Source organism: Pelmatolapia mariae, unplaced genomic scaffold (genome assembly GCF_036321145.2).
Source record: "Pelmatolapia mariae isolate MD_Pm_ZW unplaced genomic scaffold, Pm_UMD_F_2 NODE_ptg000655l+_length_36226_cov_1, whole genome shotgun sequence".
In the NCBI taxonomy this organism is placed as follows: domain Eukaryota; kingdom Metazoa; phylum Chordata; class Actinopteri; order Cichliformes; family Cichlidae; genus Pelmatolapia; species Pelmatolapia mariae.
Window position 1 is genome coordinate 23,484 of NW_027052336.1, and position 12,743 is coordinate 36,226.

General features: G+C 43.4%; 2 long non-coding RNA genes across 2 annotated transcripts; one reads left to right on the top strand and one right to left on the bottom strand.

Moving 5' to 3' along the window:
- The first annotated feature begins 4,811 nt into the window (after positions 1-4,811).
- On the top strand, positions 4,812-8,376 carry LOC134623441 (uncharacterized). The gene is made up of 4 exons (XR_010093326.1): positions 4,812-4,930; positions 5,011-5,123; positions 5,226-5,349; positions 6,544-8,376. It is a non-coding gene; the product is annotated as an uncharacterized LOC134623441 (long non-coding RNA).
- Positions 8,377-10,194: 1,818 nt separating this feature from the next.
- On the bottom strand, positions 10,195-12,323 carry LOC134623440 (uncharacterized). Its single transcript, XR_010093325.1, has 3 exons — positions 12,214-12,323; positions 12,030-12,131; positions 10,195-10,299 (listed from the first exon to the last, which is right to left on the bottom strand). It is a non-coding gene; the product is annotated as an uncharacterized LOC134623440 (long non-coding RNA).
- Between the last annotated feature and the right edge of the window lie 420 nt (positions 12,324-12,743).

Consider the following 12,743-nt stretch of genomic DNA (forward strand, 5'->3'; position numbering starts at 1 on the left):
GGATTATCTCAGTTGTTCTCCTGACTGAAGCTTGGTCCAAATACAGCATCCTGCAATGCAATTGCATTTGTCCCCAACCTTTGGAAACCCCCACGTTAACTTTTATCGAGTAGACAAAAAGTTTGCGTTCATCCTCCAGCTTCACTGTTTATATTATGCTAACCATAGCTGTTTAGCTAGCCACCACATACCAGCTAGCCCAACTTCAGTAACACTACAAACACCAATGCTGTTTAGGTTTTCAGTTCAATTCAGTGTTATTTATATATCTGCTTCTGCGGCAACATTTCCTCTCCGACGCAGAGCGGCCCGAGAAACTCCTCTCTTCCTCGGGCCTGGGTGATGGTACCGCTCTCGAGCTCATAGAGAGCACACAGAGAGCACGCTGTCCTTGTTAGGAATGGATGACGTTGGATTCCTCTTCACTCATGTCTTTGTTGCCTTTGTCTTTGTTACCTGCTGCTGTTCACTGTGAAGAAAGACTCATGATTATGTCCAGCAGAGATGTGAAGACGATGACAGAGCTCCATCGAGGAAACAGAAACTGTTAGCATCCACTCGTCACCTCAGTCAAAGTCAGCACCAGGAAGTCCAAACTAACTTCATCTGTTCTCATTGTGCTGAAAGTGCTGAGAGTTTCCTCCAGAGTGAGACCTCTGTCACAGTTCAGAGGATCTACGCAGCAGAGACCTTCATGGACACTAAGGCTACGGTCACACTGCAGGCGAAAGCGCATCAAATCCGATTTTTTTTGACCCTATGCGACCCATATCCGATCATGGTATGACAGTGTGAACGGCACAAATCCGATATTTTCAAATCCGATCTGGGTCACTTTCGTATGTGGTGCTGAATCCGATACATATGTGATGTTTTAGAAAGCGACTGCTGTGTGAACGGTCATGTCGCATTAAATCCGTCTTTTACGTCACTGACACAAGACAGATGCCAATTATCAGCGCCAGAGAAACGCCCGATAAGACATCGCGAACGATTCCTGGCCATCCGGTGAAACTGTTGGGAAGACAACGTTGGAGAAACGTGAACATTTTATTTGTACTGTATTTTCTGCAGATTCTGACAGAAATCTGCAACTATCCTTTGAAGCACCGCTCCTCTAAAACAGCGATAAGGATCATTATTAGGTTATCTACATTATTATGTTAAAATTAAAGCAAAAATTGGGAAACATAAAGTCCGAAGTCTTTATATTAAGGGCAATCAGTCAAACAATACTGTTTGCTCTGGGTCTAAACAGAGCGAGTTGTGTGTGACGTCTTCTTTTGCGCATGCGGGCCGCTTTCAGCGTTCACACTAGAGCGCGTTTGCTGTCGCATTTTATTTGTAGTGTGAACAAGCAGACAAAAAAAATCGGATTTGATCAAAAAAATCAGAATTGAGCATTAAGACCTGCAGTGTGAACGTAGCCTAAAAGTCTCAAACACACAACAACAACATCACACTGACTCCACTCTGACATCACTGACACAACACTGTTTTGTCTCTCCATATCCTCCCACCAACGTCACATCTGTATTCTCCACTGTCTCTCTCTGTGGGGTGTTTCAGGGTCAGACTGAGGTCTCCAGCTTTCAGCAGGTCTTTGTTCATCTTCGTTCGGTTTCTGTAAACCTGGTGCTGTTCTTCATGCTGGTCAGAGCCGTTCTTATACACATGGACATCTATCACTGGTTCAGGGTCATAGCGTACCCACTCTACTGCAGCATCTTCAGGCAGGTTTTGTGTAGTTCTGAAGGGACAGACTCCGCCCCCTCCTCCACCTCCACTTGACAGACTGAGAGGACAACAAACACAACATGAGCTGTACAAAGTGTGATTGGTGTTGACAGAGCAGCATCATGTGACTCTTGTTCTGCACTAAATGAAGCGATGGAGTGGCGCCTCCTTCAGGCAGAGAAACAGCTCATGGAGAGAAATAATTATTAGAGCAAAAACAAGGGAGTGATCCTGACACTCACATGTGTGGCTCCAATCAGCTGTTATGATATCAGGGCAGACTGCCAGCTGGAAACACACACACACACTTTACGAATGTTTGTTCTAAACACAACAACACTTACAAACTGTCACATGTTAGATGTGTCAAACTCAGCTCCTCATGTGTAACTGTCACGGTGCAAAAGAAGGACTTATGACTGCCTGACAAACTACAGATGAAACCACACTCAGCTGCTCACAAATGTGTTTTTACAACAGCTTCTCTGTTGCTGTGCACACACACAAACAGCACTTTACACAACATCAGAGGAAGACGCTGCAGCTACAACAGGAAGTCCCTAAGGCTCTGTGGGCTCAGAGTAAACACGATGTTGGCCTGATTAAAAAGGCAGAGCCCCAAATCTGATTATAGGCCTCAGGAGCAGCAATACTCACTGATCCTGAAGCCAGAGCTGGTGTTATTACCATGCTCTAAAAAAGTTACATTCAAAATAAAAAACAATGTGAAGTGACACTGAGGGAAGCTGAAGGGAAGCCAGCAGGTCACATTTAGGTCATGTGATCACAGCTCAGGGCTGAAGAACATAGCAGCACCTGTAACAAAGGAGCTAGTGTTGTGTGTGTTGTGTTCGAGCCTCTGCAGCAGGACGGGCCTGCTGTGTAGGAGCTGATGGATGCACCACAGTCCTGCCAAAGAACACTGTTAAATGTTACCATGTTTGAAATCCTGCCACACTGCTGCCTGCTGCTGGAGACGGGGAGGAGCAGACACCACTGCTGCCACGCTGCCTTCTGATTACTCAACACAAGCTGCTGAGCTGGATGCTCTCAACAGAAACAATCTGCACCACCTCCAGGTAGACTTTAGGTGTTGAGCTTCTGCTGCATTATGGAAACCTGATGGTGAAGCTGCTCAATGTCGTCCACCTGCTGCTGCTGCTTATAAGAGTCCAGCTCACAACCTTGACCCAGTTGCTAGGTTTCCATGCCAGAGTAAACACGGCTGCTAAGCAACAGCTGAGCAGGAGGTATCTCTCTCTCTGTCTCACACACACACACACACACACACACACACACACACGCAGAATTATGGCTGCACTCTCAGGATGGCGTTTTGTTTGTGTTTGTTTGGCTTTAATAAACATTTCTTTTCCCTTCATGCTCTTTGGCCTCGTGGGTGGATCATGTTTGGAGGCCTTTCCAACAACTAACCAAGATAATGCAGCAGTGCTGCTCGAGGTCGTTCCAGGTGAAACAGTCTTCTTATCACCCAGGAGGAAGGAGGAACCACAGAAGGAGAGAATCTCACATTGAAGCTGAACCTGTGACCAGACTGGACTCTCACAGACAAATTCATGTTGTTGTTTACAGCTGTCTGCCAGCAGTAACACACACTGTGGTAAAACTATGAAACTCTTTCTGGTGTTGATCTGTGTGCGCCCACATGTGCTCCACTGTATACAGTGTGTAAATGTTGTGAGTGTAACCCTCCACCTGCAGTAAAGACTGCAGCTGTTGTACACAGTAAAAAATGTAGTGTCAATATTTCAGAGTAAACCTATTTTAATCTAGATAGAGTATTTACAACTCTATGAGGAGTAAACCAGCTCTAACATCAGAGTTAAAAGTCAGTGTAAAGTTTGTTAGACACGCAGTGAAGACTTAACTCCACACAGTGTTGATTAGTACCAGTCCGCAGGTGTGTGCAGTCTCAGAGCTCTGATGCACATAGAATTTTCTCCGGAGAGTTGCCGCAGTCAGGTAAGTGAAGTTACCTTCTTGCTCAGGGATCCACAAGAAGCACCATTTACACCTTCAATGTGATTGACAAGCATGCACTTCCATGTAAAGCGACAGGTTCAGTAGGAGCCCTTGATGAAGTCTTTAGGGCCCATTATGTCTTTGGTACATCATACGGTTCATCGTTGACCAACTTTTTTCACTTTTCTGCAAACAACTATGACATTGGGGAAACGCCGTATTGCTTTCTCTAGTGAGCATCATAGAACTGTATGCTAATGGGGCGATCGTGGCTCAAGAGTTGGGAGTTTGTAATCGGAAGGTTGTAATCGGAAGGTTGCCGGTTCGAGCCCCCGGCTTGGACAGTCTCGGTCGTTGTGTACTTGGGAAGACACTTCACCCGTTCGGCAGCCTCGTCTCTGTCTGTGCGCCCCAGGGTGGCTCACAGTATCATATAGCATCATAAGATGAATATGAAAAATTAACACTACACAGAAATGATATATTATTACACATCAGTGTTATTATTAAACTAAATTTGGAGTAAAAATAGCTCTATAAAGTGTAATCAAATTACTCTGAACAGTGTGAATAACCCTCAGTGTTAAATATTTTTACACATTTTGTTGTTAATTTTGACACTAAATTGAGTACAATTAACACTGAAAAGTTAACACTGGTCATAGGTAAATTTAACTCTAATTTTGAGTGGGACCAAATGTTATCTGAAGCAGAGTTAAAATCAACTCTCTAAGTGTAAAATTGACACTTGGTTTTTTACTGTGTAGCAGAGGCATCCTGTTTCCACTGAGTTTAGCTCTGAGCTACATGTTACTGGTGAGTCACAACTATTTAGGAAATCTTCCCTTCAGTTTGACCTCTGTCTACAGTACTGACATCACTATCTACAGCAGGTGCTGGGGTTTGTTGCTGACCTTTGACCTGTAAATGAACAGGTCAAAGGTCAGCAACAAACCCCAGCACCTGCTGTAGATAGCTGCTGTCAGTCTCTGTTGGTTTCCTCAGAGTCAGACTGAATCTGTGTGATATGTGACCACTGTAGTGCTGTGTTTCTCCTCTAAGATCATCTCCTCCTCCTCGTCACAGGTGGACAGATTTGGCATCAGGATCACGGCTGAAGAGTCCACATTACTGTGGCCTTCTAAAGTATGAAGCTGAGAACTTGCAGTCATATTTGTTCGTTACAAACACTCCTCTGGACACAGACCAGGTACAGACAACTCTGCATCCTCTGACATTTCTTTAGAAATAACTCTGAAGTCACTCTGACCTCTTTGTTAAATGTTTCAGCCGTTGTGTCAAACAGAATAAAACAGCTGTCCTTATATTATAAATGCTGCTGGAGCTTCTACCCCCTTACCACCTAATCTCCTCTCTGGTAAATCAAAGTAAGGAAACACAAGGTAAGAAAAGAAAAACAATGGAAATCTCTAAATATTCAGTCAAATGTGACCCAGGGTTTACTGGGTCAGACCTCAGCACTCTTTGTGTTCTGCATATTACAGATCAGCAGGTATGAACTCACCACCTACTGACCAATCAGTTCTGTGGAATAACGCCACTATCCCTGGCAGATCTCTGTGCAGACAGTGGGAGGGTCTGAAGTCTTTGTTTCCCTGATGAGCTTCAGTAAGAAATGCAATTTTTAGACTTTAACAGTTTTACAACAAATCTGTTCCTATATAAGCATTCATATATAGCTGAAAGTAGCTGCCGTACGAACACGTCAGTGACTAAGTGATTTGTTTGACGGGACGAAGGTGAGTCTAAGTCACTTGGATCTGCATCCAGATAAACAGAATCAAACTTTTGGGAGAATCATATTGTGACTTTACAGAAATAAAATAAACCACAGTGAGTGAGTTTATTTATTTATTAAACTCAGGTTACAAAGTTTGTCGTTTGAACCACTGCGACCACTGCAGAGAACTACAGCAATCTCTCCTCCACCAGGACAGGTTTACTGTCCTCCTCTAAATGGTTAAACTGAACCAGAGATAAAATGGACTCAAGAGCAAAACCCAAACTGGACCACAGGGAATCCCAGTGAAAAACAGACTGTTTTCATTATTACAGTCAGGCTGTACAAACCAACATGTGTGATGAGCAGGAAAAGCATGAGGCTGGTTATTAACTCACTAAGGTAACCCAGAGTTTGCTCATACGTTCACATGAAAGAGGCGGTGCTGGCAGCATGTGACCAATCTAAAGGGGGTGTTTGATGGATCACATGACACCGCAAAAAATGATCCGTACGAGCTCCACCTACTAAAACACATTATCAGATAGGGATTAAAAATCTATAAAAGAACACAATTGTGAAAACGAATGCTGCAGCAAATCATTAATCTGCTGATTTAAAGCACAGAGCAGTAAAATTAAGCCTTCAGTTAATCCAAAATGCTGCAGCAAGAGTCCTGACAGGGACTAGAGGGAGAGAGCATGAAGTGGCTGCTTGGTGTCTCCAGTGTAGAGGTCTGAGAACTGCTCGCTGCACTGCACATCATACTCTATGTTTGTTCACTTTTTTTCCAAACTGCTTAGACGACTGTGACCTGGATGACTGAGACACTACACAGACTTAGAGTTTAAAGCATCTTGAGACGACTGTTGTTGTAATTTAGGGGCACATAAACAAAACTAAAGAAATCTAGAAAGTCAGAGCAGCTGTCTGGGTTATGACTTACCATCAGTATGAGCATACTTCAAAAAGCAATATCATCATGTTCAATGAATCCAAATCAACCTGATGATCAAATGACCTCAGATGAGTTGCTTCCTCCAAACAAACTGAATCACTGAGTGGATTTGTTCCCTCTGTAGTGTTGAACATGAACAGCTTGGCAGGATGAAGAAAACGAGACAAAACTTCAGTGTCTAAGAACAGGATCAGAGCCTGAAGTGAGAAATTCCTCCATGGTCTACATCCAGACTTCTTCAGTAGAGCCAAACTGGATCAGACTGTCTGCCGGACTCTTACACACATTCAGAGCTCAACATATACGAGCCATCTGAGCTTTGTGTGACACTAAATAGTTGGATCGTGTTTACTGGCAGTGTTTTGTTGCTGTTTCAGACTCTGAATCTGAAGCTCAGCAGTTTGTTTCCTGTTTTTCTGTCTTTAAATTGTTCCTTACAGGTTCCTCCATGTTTCCTCACTGTTCCTCTGATCCATGCAGATCATCATTACAGGCATTCAGCTTTCTTCCTCTACTCCTTTTCTCTGTGTGCCATGTCCTGTTTGAATCATCCAGCTGTAGTCAGGAGCAGCTGCTCCATTACAAACACCACAGCAGAAGAACAACACTGGATCAGATTAAATTCATAGAACAATAATTATTATAATATTTTAGATCAAAACCAAATTGACAAGTTAAAAAAGGCGAGTGAGAACAAAAAGCGTTACTATGGACCTGTGATCATGCTGTTTGACATCACTGATCAATCACACAGATCAAACTGATTGTTATGGCCCGTCTAGGGGTGGCCAGACCATAATACACGGGTGATCCATCCCTGTGTGACCGTAAGCAGCACATCGCATAATATGTACATTTTGATGGCGATTCATTTACAATGAGTGGGTTCAACACAAAGGAAAGGAGCGACTTTAGCTTCGGGGTGGAACTAATGGCAATACAACAAACAAAAGGGGCTGAAGGTGTGATGGCAAGCCGCACAGGATAAGCGCCACACCTCAGCATTACTTACTTCACTTTAGTTTGCTTTGCAGTCACTACTTTAAATATATTCTACTCATTGTCCAATGTTGTTTATTATTTGTTTTTATTACACCTTCCAATGTTTGTATGGCGTGCACACATATGAACACTGCAAGGTCAAAGTTCTGTTTTATATTAATACATCTTCCTGTGTTTGAGTCAGCTGGGGTTTGGCTTCTCTCCCGTCTGGCAAAGGGCTGGGAGAGCTGAAGTACCACTGACAGCCTTCATGCTTCGTTGCCTGGAGGGTGTTTCAAGTTTGTTTAATTGTTTTGTATTAGTTGGTTATAAGGCAGCCATTTTGTTTTCCCCCGTGTGTGTCATGTGGTTTAGCTAAACCAGTATTTAAGTTCCCCCGTGTGTCATTTCAGGACGTCAGTTTGTCTTATGTTTGTTTGAGGTTTTGTTAATTGTTATCTTGAGCTTAGTCTATTGAGTTGACCTCTTTTGCTGGTCTGCCTGTTTAAGTTCTGGCTTTCTTAAATATCTTTTTCTACGTTTGGGTCAATAAAACCCCATTTTGTAAATTAAACACCTGTGTCCTTTATGCTTTACTGCTTGGTCCCTGAGACAAGGATATAAACAAACTACTCAAAGAAATTAAACCAAATGACAGCAGCTTACCTCCAAAACTAACAAAAACAGGAGAAAACGGTAATCAAATAAAAAGGCGGTCCACCCCTACATGCACCTGTGTAAAACGAGCATCACTAGACTGCTGGCTGTGATGGGCCGAGGATGAATGGCCGTCCATGGTGGAGTCATCAAATACGTTGTCTACATGTAGTTAGCCAATCTGCAGGTACCGTCTCCGGGATCCACCAATGACAGAAATGCACCTGCACACTTAAATTTGCACATGAGAGACAACATTAAGACAGCAGTCGTAACACTGATTGATCAGCCGTCAGAGGAGTCGGATCAATGGAGCTGCTTCTGGTCCTGATGTCCCCCTGTTTGATCCTGGACCTGCAGAGGAGACACGACACAGTCAGACACAATCACACAAGCCAACAAACAAACAGACAAACCAACCTTTGACTTTGAGCTTCACAGTTTTCTTTCTGATGAAGGTTCCCTTCCTCCAGACCAAACACTTGTACTCTCCACTGTCTCTCTCTGTGGGCTGTTTCAGGGTCAGACTGAAGTCTCCAGTTTCCAGCAGGTCTTTGTTCATCACAGTTCGGTCTCTGTAAACCTCGTGTGGTTCTTCATATTGGTTTGGGCCGTTTGTAAACACGTGAGCCTTCTGGAACGGCTCATAACCAATGTTCCCTCTAAGCTGCGCACGTGCGCAATTGCGCACTGCTGGCACGGTCTCTGCGCACAGAAAATCTGCGTTGCGCAAAAAAATCTAACCTGAATTGAAATTAAAATTAATACTTTAACAATTCTGTTTTGCAGTGTTAGTCAGTGAGTGACTGGCTGCTCCCATATGGGATTAGAACGATGCCACCTTATCCCATAGTTCAGCCAATCACGCGATTCACATTCGTATATACGCAGCCAATCAACGTCGTTGACAGGCTATGACAGCGTCCTTATGTGCCGACACCGGTGTTTGAGCTGGCAAAGCGGCGTGAAGCCACGTTAATGACAACGTGTACAACCATTGGAGATGTGAGCAGGACAGACGGAACAATTGACGGAAAAAGTGTGGACTTTATACCAGTTTTTAAATTGTGTTGATAGGCCACGTAAAACCAGAGTTATGATAAAAATATAAGCAATCTTTGCTTTTCTTCGTGAATACTATCGTTGTTTATATTTACTGTGGGAAGAAACGCTAAAAACGGCGTTTTATAAGAAAAAAGCCCTCTCCACCTGTGAGCAAAAACAAACCCCACCCCCCTCTTCCTTTCCTATTCGTCCATGTCGACCAATCAAAAAATGATATGGCAACGTGGCATCTAGTTGTTAAGAAACGGGAGGAAGTTTTAGGAGTGACCGCGGTGTTTTGAGATGTGAGAGATTTGAGACGTTTAGCGCAAATCTTGTGTAGTTAGTGTGTAGTTAGTGTGTAGTGTAGTCAATAGTTTTGTTGTGTGTGTCAGAACAATGAGGCGACTGCTGAATGTTACAGGTGTTACAGGAGTGATACATCTCCTGTTGTCAGGCCTGCAGGTATCAGGCTGTTGTTCTCCTTTATCTCATAGTGGACAGAAATTATGTTATTATGCAGAACAGCTGATTGTTCTGTAAATAGTTTGAAATGTTTATTTAAAAAAAGTGCCTTGGCTGCATTTTTAGGTAAACAGCTGCAAAAAACTTTGTTTGCCAAACTCAGTTACTTTTTTGAGGAGTAACTATATAATGAATTGCCCAGCATTGGTCATTATATGCTGTATTTTGCAGACAGAGTTACAGGACTCTCTCCCAGACCACAGACTCATACTCATAATACAAGTCAGAGCTTTATAAAAAAAATTAAAAAAAAAAAGAAAGTTGTGTTTTCGAAATTGGAGTTCAAGTTATTTTTACTTCCAGTAGTGTTAACATACTACACAGGCCAATGACTAGATTTTTTTTAATTTTCATTGTAAGTGGGCTAAAGCAGTTAATTAAAAGTAGTCTAACATAAATGTAAATGCTGTAATATGATTATTTTAATAAACCATGTAACTTGGATGGATTCGATGCTGGCGTGACCACAGTGCACACGTCTGATGTCGCTCACAGTGGTCCAAGGGACCGCTCAGGGAGTTTGTGTGTTCGCTCAGACACGTGAAAAATTAGAGGGAACATTGCTCATAACGTTCCCATATCACTTGAATTTCCCCCGACAGGTTTTTTGTTGTTTTGAAGGGCAGCTGGACAGACTCCGCCCCCTCCTCCACCTCCACCTTCACTGGAATAACTGAAAGAACAACAAACACAGACAGCAGCAAGTTTTCAGAGGTGTAGAGAAATACCGTGTCTTGTTTGAATCATCCATCTGTAGCTTCACTGAACGCTGAAGGTTCAAACAATCTGTCATGGCCCTGTGCCTCCCCGGCTAGCCCAGTCTGGCTACAAGTGTTTTTGCCTCTATTGTCCCTTCTCTCTTCCCTCTCGCGCTCTGCGCACCACCGGGGCGGAGTTCTCTGTGAGCTCCCGCACCTGCAAACAATCTCCTGTGATCAGCGCTCACTCTGGCTAGGTACTTAAGGAGGTGGCTGGAGGTGCCTCATCGCTGGATTATTGTGTAACACTCGTCAGTGTCATTGCAAATCTAGCTATCTCTGAGTTTCATTCATGCTGCAACTTACCTGTTCTCCTTTCTTGTGCCAGACTTCTTGCCAGCCCGAGGATCGCCGTTTGGTGAGCCAAAGCCTGAGTCCGAGCTAAGCCTGAGCGGCCGTGGAGGATTGTACATAGCCCGTGTGTTCCTTCCCCATGCCTGTGTTCCTGGAGACCCCCCTTCCCGCGACCCTTCCCCCCACTTGTATATATTCGCACCTGGTGTCTGTTGTAAATAAATTGTGAACTTTTGAGACGGTCTGCCTCTGAGTCTCTCCCCAGCCTGACACAATCTAAGGCACAAAGTCTGATTTGTGTTTATGGAGCAGCTCAGAGCAGATCTCGCTGTTCTCACAGGGGGAACGTTATCAGGTTTTTTCCTGGAGGTCAAAGTTCAGCAGGTGTTTGTTCACTTCTCATTTTACACTCTGATCCTCGAGGACACAGGAGGAGCTTTCAGACCAAGAGTCCTGCAGACTCTCTGAGAGAAAGTGCCCACTGAGGAGCTCCTCCAACATCTACAGACTAACAAAGACTTATTTTCTGTTTGAACAACACCACCAGCAGGAACAGGCTAATGCAGTGGAAAAACTATCTGCTGTTGGCATAGCAACAACACCAAGAACACAGGATCCAGCACCAGTTTAAATCACTGATTGGAAAAATGACCATTTGCTGGATGTCTTCTTCTGATCTATTTCTAAACTTGTCTAATCTTCACTGCTCCACCTCAAATAAACGTAAAAATAGTCTTGAAGAAGCCTCAAGAAAAGACCCTGTAGCTTGTGATGTTTAGAACTACATCTGTTATTGTCATTACAACAACCGTTAACAGAGATTCATTACTGTGAATAACTAAAGTGTCCTGATGCTCAATCATACAGGTAAGTAAATCTCCAAAAGTTGATTCTGTTCATCTGGACGTAACGTTTTCAGTGGTAGAAACATTTCATCACTCATCCAAATGACTTAGTGACTCAGCTGACTGCAGGTTTCCCCAATCTTATTGGTGGAATTGGAATAGAATAGAATAAACCTTTATTATCCCACGAATGACAAATGTGGGTGTTACACAACTCTCATAGCAAGGGGATATAAAATATAAAAGGAAAACACAAAGTGGTCCCATATACATAAGCAACTGAAGTTTGTATATACAGGTAACAATGTACAGAAATATGTATAGAAAACTGTACAGAGTAAGACAGCAGTAAGATGAACAATGGGCTGTGACGGCAGTTCCTTGATCATTAATATGTAAATTAAATATTTGAATCATAATGAATAAATTAGTGGAACAAGTCAAGAAACCCCAGAGGACTCTTGCTAACTACATGCATTATGGGTAGTGTAGTATGAGAGACTCACCTGACACCAAGGAATGACGGAAATGAAATAAAAGACTCGCAGAAACAACTACAAGAAGAAGCAGGAAAACCAGGAGAACTGTGGCCCAGGACGGAAACGGTTCTGTGGACAAACAAAACAATATCTCATGACTGCTGAACGCTGTACTCAATCTCCTGCTCTGACCTGTAGCTACATGTCTGACCTTTGACCTTCAGCACTACTTTCTGTCTCAGGATGTCTTTGTCCCTGTAGATGGTGCAGATGTATCCTCCACTGTCTCTCACTGTGGGGTATTTGAGGGTCAGACTGAGGTCTCCAGTTCTCAGCATGTCTTCGTTCGTCTTTGTGCGACCACAGTAAAGGTCGTCCTGGTGGTCGCTTCCGTTTGAACACCCATGGACCATCATGAGTTCTCGGTCAGAGTGAGTCCACTTCACCGTGGTGTCCTCAGGCAGGTCAGGTGTTGTTTTGCAGGGCAGGATGACAGAGTCTGAGCCTTCCTCCACCTTCACCTCCTCCTGCTGGTCTGAGAGGACAATAAACCACAACATCAGCAGCAGCAGTCACACTGATGATAATCACAGAATTTGAGATCTTGGCAATTGTGTTTGTGATGGTTCTGTGTCTTTGACCCAGTCTTTGAGCTTGCTTTGATATCTTTGCTCCTTTTGAAATTATTCACATTTGAGTTTTTTATTATATTTACATTCTTTTTTATATGACTTTTGTATT